The sequence below is a fragment of the Euprymna scolopes genome, chromosome 11, assembly GCF_053919585.1.
Source record: "Euprymna scolopes isolate OS-2025 chromosome 11, ASM5391958v1, whole genome shotgun sequence".
In the NCBI taxonomy this organism is placed as follows: Eukaryota; Metazoa; Mollusca; class Cephalopoda; order Sepiida; family Sepiolidae; genus Euprymna; species Euprymna scolopes.
The window spans coordinates 66,577,651-66,585,997 of record NC_136492.1 but is presented as its reverse complement, the minus strand read 5'-3'; positions in this window follow the sequence as shown (position 1 = coordinate 66,585,997).

Here is an 8,347-nt window from a genome sequence, read left to right as displayed (position 1 = left end):
CCCACGGATCTGGCCTTCGCAGAAACCCTGAAGTTACCATCAGAACTTTTCAGTCCCTACACGTACTGTTCCATAAAAGGTGGAAATGTTCTAATTTGGGTAAGCGGGACAAGTAAGATTATTTAGCATACGTCAGAAAAATAAACCATACATATAAAATCACTCCCCTAAAAAGGGATAAATAGTTGACTACTTACATTTTGTAAGCGAGAAGACCATACAGAAACACAAAATTGCATCGAGAAAATGTAATCTCTTACGAATTACACTTGGGAATATCTGCACTTTACGGAATAAAACTTGTGAAAATTGGGGAAAATTTGTCATAAAAATTCACATTGTATAAGTAAACGTAAAACAAATTATAGAATCAGATAAATAAAATCAAACGAAGAGTCAGACAAAAAATTTACGCAAATACGCCATAGTCATGACATCTAATAAATTAAATTAAATTAAATTACAGTTAGACCCTGCGTTCGACCTTTCAATTATAAATACGCATACATAGAAACAACTCAACAAACCGATTTTGCAAAAACGACTAAAGTCAGCTCGCATGATAACTGGCAATCATATTAATTTTATTGAAGAATTTGATTTTCCAGTTAATTTGAACGAGACAATTAAAAAAATTGAAACCCTACGTTCTAAAAATATCTGAAAATCTATTTAGTTTGAACTGGAGGAATAGTTGTAAATTTAAGATTCATCAGCCAACGTTTTAATCAGAAAATATTAAGAAAGTCAGCGAATTGAAAACCTAATAGAAATTCCTTAAAAATCAAACTCCTTATACAAAAACAACCACGGACTTATCAAATGAATTGTATGCAGCAAACCAAAAAAAGACATTGAAAACAATAACGTATATAATCCGAAAATACGTCGAGAAATAACACAGCAACAATTAAAAAGTGAGCAGAAAATAAAAGCGTCACAAAGAGTTTATAAAAAGGAAGTTATGTTAAAACGCAAATAAAAGAAGGTTAAAGCGCTATGAAAACAAATCAAAAACCAATATCCACCCGAGCAGCAAGTAGAATCGATAAATACTAAGATGGGTCGATGATAGAAACTTCTAAGATTTCGGTTTCTTTGTATAAATATAGAAATACTAAATTAATGTAACTTGTGAAGCGGAATTAGGATGTCATTCAGAAACTAATGAATGATATTTCTAGAGAAATGCTTACAGTAAATCTAATTGTAAAGAATTAGCGTTATCGGGTATATCATACAAAGGCACAAGACATACCCATGAGAGCCACTAAAACAGTTTTTTTTTAAATCGTTACTATATTACTAAGAGCTGATCAACGCTATTTTTTAGAACGGCGGCAGTCGAACAGAAAGAGAAAATTCACCGAACCACTGACTAGAAAAAATATGAACAAGCTTTTTGCAGTGCGACAAAGCTTGGGGCGGGACGTAGTGAGGAGTCGTACAAGGTATGACCTCTTTCGAACTACATAAATAGAGAGCTTTCGATAGAGTGTGTTTGTGCATTTCGTAGTACGCTATCTTGGTGTTAAGTACTACGACTGTTGTTTCCTGTATATTTTGTTTTGTTCTCAATACAAATACATTTTTCTTACCTACATCCGTGTCCGTGTCTTCATTAGTGACTCGTTCGGGGCACAACAGTTAGTTTATTGCTTATCGCCTGTATGATTATATTATGATTTTAATATTTATGAGTAGATAGAAAAGTGGTGCAAAAATAAATAGTTTATTAGATGAAGCTAAACATGTCTGTTAGATGTTCTTTCACATCCGTCCAGCAGTCGTTCCTCTGTTAATCGATTTCCATTGATTAAGTTTAATATAGCGCGTTTATCGCTAAATGCTTTGTTTCTAATTAGAGCAACTTTTAAACAGATATCCTACTTTGGTTCTCATCTTTCTCATTCCTTATGGCATTCCTTACATTTTTCTTTCTTTTTCAGATTTACTTCCGTCGCACATTTGTTTTTTTTTTGTTGTTGTTGTTGTTTTTTTTTTTTGTTCTTTTTTGTAGAATTCTAAGTGGCTTTATCGTGAATCAACACATGTGATATACCCTGTCGCCATCTTAGATTTCATCTTCCCGGTTGTTTGTATAATTTGGATCATTTGAACTACTGTTCTTATCAAGACCGCTATTTTCGCAACTTTTGGTCGATGTAACCTCCGACCTTCCTAAGGTCTATCTTGTCAAACTCGGGGATTTTGCTGTCAAACACGGGATTTTGCACGGAATTTCGAACAGAATCCTCTTTTAATTCACGGACGTAGCATGGCCTCGGTCTGTCCGTTGCTAGCGCAACCGACACTCAAAATGCAACAGCGTACTTCGTAGGAATCGTACCATCTAACGGAAAGAGAGCAGTTATCGATGTGGATTAAATAAAGTGTTCTGTTCGAAATTCAGTCTTATACCCGCCACGAGGTGGACGAGAAGGTAGATAGTACTCGCAGCGGAGGACCTTCAAAATTAGATATTGATAGTTTGAAGACAGAAATTGAAAGAAAGTTCAAATATCACAACTGGAATACTTGCGATGTCTCAGAAGTTTCAGAAAATGCAGTATGATCATTTTCATTGAATAAATATTGCGAAAAAGAACATATATCATTTCTATCCTCTTTGTGTGCTTAAAAAAAGAGCTTGGAACTTTTTGGGCAACTTACTATATGTATAAGACACTCAAATAGTTGTCTAACATTTCAACTTGTTTCAAATTTATCAGAGGTATAACAGTAGGTGAACTGACTGTAAAAAACAATTAATACCATATGATAATACCTAAAAAAAAGTACATTGTATTCATTTCATTCCTCGTGTTTTCTTGCAAGTATACAACGTGGAACGATAAAATTGTCGCCCTAGAAAAAACAACCTGATTCTATTTCCGGTTGATAGTGACACATTCTTCACCAGGCAAGATCGGAGATGCGCTGCTGTACAACTCATGCTTTCTAAAGATCCTACTTATGGCAGCAGTACCATTGCTAGCATTCTCAAATGCAAATTTGGACGGTACAACGCTAGGAGACACAGTTCAACGAAGTTTCCCGCTACGGTTATGATCTTTGGTGTGGTTTCAAGTGAGGGTTACATCATACCACCTCACATCTTCGAAATTGACTTGAAATTCAACACTAAAGTGTGGCGATTCCCTGGTGCAATCAAGGGGTCGCTGGCAGACCTGGGTCTGACAGCAGAACTCGGCACCGGCCCATGTCCAAAAGGGCCCAGGTTTGGCTTCTGAAGGAGTCCTAAGACTTTGTACCCTTCTCTCACTGGCCCTCTCCTCCCTCGACATGGACCGGCTGGACTACTTCGTTTAGTCATGTGTCGAGAACATCATCAACATCGTCTCCCACAACACTAAAGCCAGCCTGATCGCCGCCGTCCGCCGAGTATCCGCCAAGCTCCCGCCGACGCTTGTGCAAAATGCATTGTCACAGTTTCGACCCGTATGAAGGTGGTGATTTAGGCTGAAGACGGCTACATTGAATAGATACCCGATCTACTACATCATTCGTTGTAAAAAAAAAAAACTACATAATCAAGTTATCTGAATTGATTTTTTTTTAAGTTTTAAAATAAAGCTGCAGTGTTTTTTTCTTAGGGACGACACATTTATTGTCCTACCCTGTATTTATAAAATTAATAGGTAAAGTTAAAGAAAAAGAAAAAAAACGTATAAAACTGTAACATTTAAAAAGTATAAAACAAAAAACATATCAATCAATATAGAAGACTAGAAAAAAGGAAATAGACTGAATGATATCTTCCAGAATAATTTTAGACATTTTGCTTTTTTCCTTCTTTTTTGTCGCTCAGTTGTTTACTTGCTAACTTGAGTGTAACGGGCAGGTGCTCGTCTGAGCTCCAATCCCTCGTCACCCCTCGCCAATCTTTCACGAGAAACACCCGTCTGGCTGAAACTACTGTCAATAATTTTCCCCACTCTTTATTTGTTCCTAAATCAAAACGTAGATTCCAGGAGCAAAGCTTCTTTCTTAGAACTGCACGCCAGTGGAACTCTCTGCCGCTTGCCTGTTTCCTACCTGACTACAACTTGGATGTCTTCAAGTCCAACATAAACAAACTCCTTACAAACCGCCCCCTTAAGTAAGACACTCTATCAAAACCCCCAATACTAATGATTACTACAATACTATCTCATTGATTACTGTACACGCAATAACCCTTATCCCTGAGTGGCCTTCAGGGCTTGATAAGTGGTGACCCCCATGTAAAAAAAAGATAGATGTTTATACGGATAAATGCACATTGGTCTTTATTATATAGTGGATGATGCTTAGTTTAAGTGTATGTGTTCAGATGCGTTTACATTTTAACCATCTCGTCGTTTTATAAAACCATGAAATGAATTGCAACTACGGATTATCATTTATAGTCTTCTGATTTTTAAGGGAATCGCTTCAGACAACGTATTAAGCCACTTGATGTAAGAAACTAAAAATATCACTCCAAAGTCAAAAACATCCCAACGGTAAGTATAAGATGAAAGAGATTCTGACTCAAAAACAGCAATCCTTTCCCCTTTGTCAGAAATATCGCTTATAGAACATGAGAACTAAAAGACATAAAAAAAGAGAAGTGAGAGTAACGAAGCTGCCGAAAATAAATCCGAGATGCCCTTTCTATTCTTTTTTAACTTAATATTCGGAATATTAAGTTGTATTGCTTTATTCGTTATGTCATAGGCCCATGTGTTTTGAAAATAACACTCAAGATGAGAACAGTAGTCCAAAGAATCCTTATAATACGAATTATCAGTCCTCTTCTCAAAAAATCGGAAACGAAATACAAATTATCAGATTGCGGATATTATTTAAGGGATTATCAAATACTTAATCGATCGGAAATTTCTTTATCCTTTTATTCTCTGATTATTTTATTTTCAATTATTTTATTTCATTTTTCAATGATAAAATCTAATTTGAACTTTGACCAATGTCCTGCAGTCAGATTTCCTGATTACAAAACTGGCACTAATTAATTGAAGTCGGTATTAAGTAATTTTCCGGGAGTTAATCATGTTTTGCTTCGATTCGCCCGGTTCTATTTCCGGTTGCAACGGATCAATGATGACCATTCATTAAATTGAACGAGTATGAAACTAAGATTCTTCATATACATACATTGAATCTGTGCGGTTAGTGAAGAAAATGTGATTTTCAACCTTAAAATCAACAGATTAGACCATTCCTGTAATGACCTGTTCCAAGTTGATTGCTATGTAATGCTGGCTCTGAGAATTTCTAGGAGGTCCACCTTTTTCCAAGCTTTGCCTTCTCTTATTGAGAACCGTTTAGCTTACTGCTAATCGCATACGGTGCCTCTGTCGGGGAATGCCGACGATGCTGTATAAGAATCATTTGAAGAGTCAGAGTGCTCTTTTGAAGCGCTAACATTTCAATCCCACTTGAAAAGAAGTTAGTTTATTGCCTGAGGCATCTCTGCCGGGGAATGCTGATAGGGTTGTGCAGGCATCTTTTGCAGCGTCAGAGTGGTCCTGCTCTGGAGCATTGACTTTCCAATTCCACATTCCGACCCTAGTGTCTCATTTATCGTGGTGGGATAGAAATAAATACAACAATATATTTATTTTTAGAATCTACTTGAATGATTAGATTTGGTATTTGGAATTCTTGTAAGTTTACAAAGTGTATTAACGAAGTTAGTGTTGGTAGAACGGTCTTATTTAAACACAGTTGTAACTTTTATTGGTTTGTTGTCATACCAGAAGAAGTCCCGATTCAAAGTCTTTTCAATCCCAATTTTCGACCCCGGTGTCAAATTTCTCGCGATGGGAGAAAAATAAGTACACCCAACAAAAATGATATTTTAAACTTATACACGATGTAGCAACGAAGTAACGAAAATTCTTTTTAAATAGTAAACCTAAGAGACACGCGAATATTTAAAAGCATGACAGACCGAGCAACAAATGGAGACCTTTATGATTGAGATACTTTGACTCATGTAGAGTTAAATACATCTATTCGATGTATGTGTTTTTCTATAAAAATGTTTGACAGACCGCTCATATTTATATTTAATGCTTAGGCGTGAGAAACAAATTGACATGCACAGAAATTATATTTTAAACTTAAGCTTGACAGATAAAGGAACATGCTATTTCAAACGTACAAATGGCTGACAAACAAAAATTCGATTTCAAAATTAAGCATGACAAAGCAACGAAAATACTTGTGCAAAATTAACCCCGAACGACCGAAAAATTGAAATTTCAAACTTAGGTAGGGCAGACCAACAAAAATTCTATTTCAAAATTAAATTTGACAGGCAAAAGATAATTTATTTCAAGCTAAAGCTTGATAGAATAGCGAAAATGCTATTTGAAATTTAGAAGTGGAAGCCTACGAAAATTTTATTTAAAAAAGAGTAGCAGACCAAATTTTATTTTTTAGTTAAATGTAGAAAAAAAACGACAAAAATTTTATTTCAAACGTTCAGTGTTAAAGATGGAGGAAAATGCTTTTGCTGACTCTGCAGACCAACGAAAAAGTTGTTTCCAAATGAAACGTTACAGATTCGTAACAATTCTATTTCAACTAGTGATGGGACGATTACAATATTTTAACGATTCCGGTACAAGTACCGATTTCGTACTAAACTCCCGATTCCGATACAATTACCGATTCCGATTCTTTATAAATCTCTAAATATTAAACTATATAGTTGTATTTCTCTCCGATTACCGTAGAGAAACACATGTTTAATGTGCGCATATTTTCCTAAACGTAAAAATATACTTGCGAGGGAAGATCTATCGATTTTAGCTTCACTGGTGGTTTTAAATCAATAAATATTTATTATTTTATCATTATTACGAACAATAGAAGATTTTGCTTTAAACAATATCAAATAAAAAAGACAATTAAAAGAAAGAATCGTTTTGGCATCGGAAAATCGATAAAAAAAATTTCCGACTCTGATACCGATTCCGATACCCTCAAATATTGTGATTGTTCGTCCCAACGCTAATGTCAACCATAAACGACCAAGAAAAATTTGTTTTAAAATTAAACGTGAAATATAAACGGAAATTCTACTTCAAACTTAGAAGTAGCAGGTAAGACGTCTGAGATGTTTGGTAGCGATTAAAATGTGATGATTCTATGATTTCATTAAACTATAGCGTTCAGCAGTTTGAATGCTATTGCAAAAAGTGACCTGACAAATGCATCGACATACCAAGAAAGCCTACAAGATGAAAAGCGGCATCTAAAAATTAAAAGAGAATAACATTAACGTGCTTGTAACCTTCTCTCACTTGCCGAAAATTTGAAACTTAGAAGTGGAAGCCTACGAAAATTGTATTTAAAAAGGAGTAGCAGACCAAATTTTATTTCTTAGTTAAATATTTAAAAAAAAAAAACGACAAAATTTTTATTTCCAACGTTCGGTGTTAAAGATGGAGGAAAATGCTTTTGCTGGCTTGGATTAGTCCTATATCTCTACAAACAACCCTTCGCCAATGCATGGATATTGTTGCAATATTTAAGTCGCCGCATCTACCAAGTTTATCGCTCTTAGAGTATCAAAAAAATCTCATAGGCATGACTCCGCAATATTGTATTGCTGTGCATGTTTTACAAGTACTCCAATGTAATATACTTTGACAGAATTTCCACTCTTGCTCTACCTTTTCCTAACATGCATATACGGAGGAGCTTCGAAGAAATTCCTTTAACTGTTTTCTCTTATTTTATGAGAGGGAGTCGGACTTTTTTCGGCAGTTACATCTAAACAGTCTGCAAATATATCCCCAATTGTTGCAATATTTTGGATGTGTAATCGGGCATGATCCCACACAGTCGGACGATTCTATTTATAAACGATGCTGCTAGGAACTGACGAATCAAATTAATTCACGTTCTGCTACCAACCAATCAGAAACCAGAATTGCTGCATAAATATTAAACCTTTTCCTGTACCAATTTCACATGTGTTTTTTCCTTCTCGACACGGTAAGAATATTTTGCTCTGTGGAACTGTCTACTGCAAACAAGTCACCTCTCAGGACTTGTGTGTAATAACGAACCATCGGAATCTGTTCTGTCTACTGCAAAACAGTCACCTCTCAAGACTTGTTTAGAACAAGGAACCATCGGAATCTGTTCTGTCTACTGCAAACCAGTCACCTCTCAAGACTTGTTTAGAACAAAGACCCATCTGAAACTGTTCTGAAAGTAAACATGGCTTCCACTTCTAGAAGTATTAAGTGAATGGTTTCTGCATTTTGAAACGGGGAAATTGTGGTGGTGATCCGTTTGTTTTTATCAGGCAATATAGAGGAAT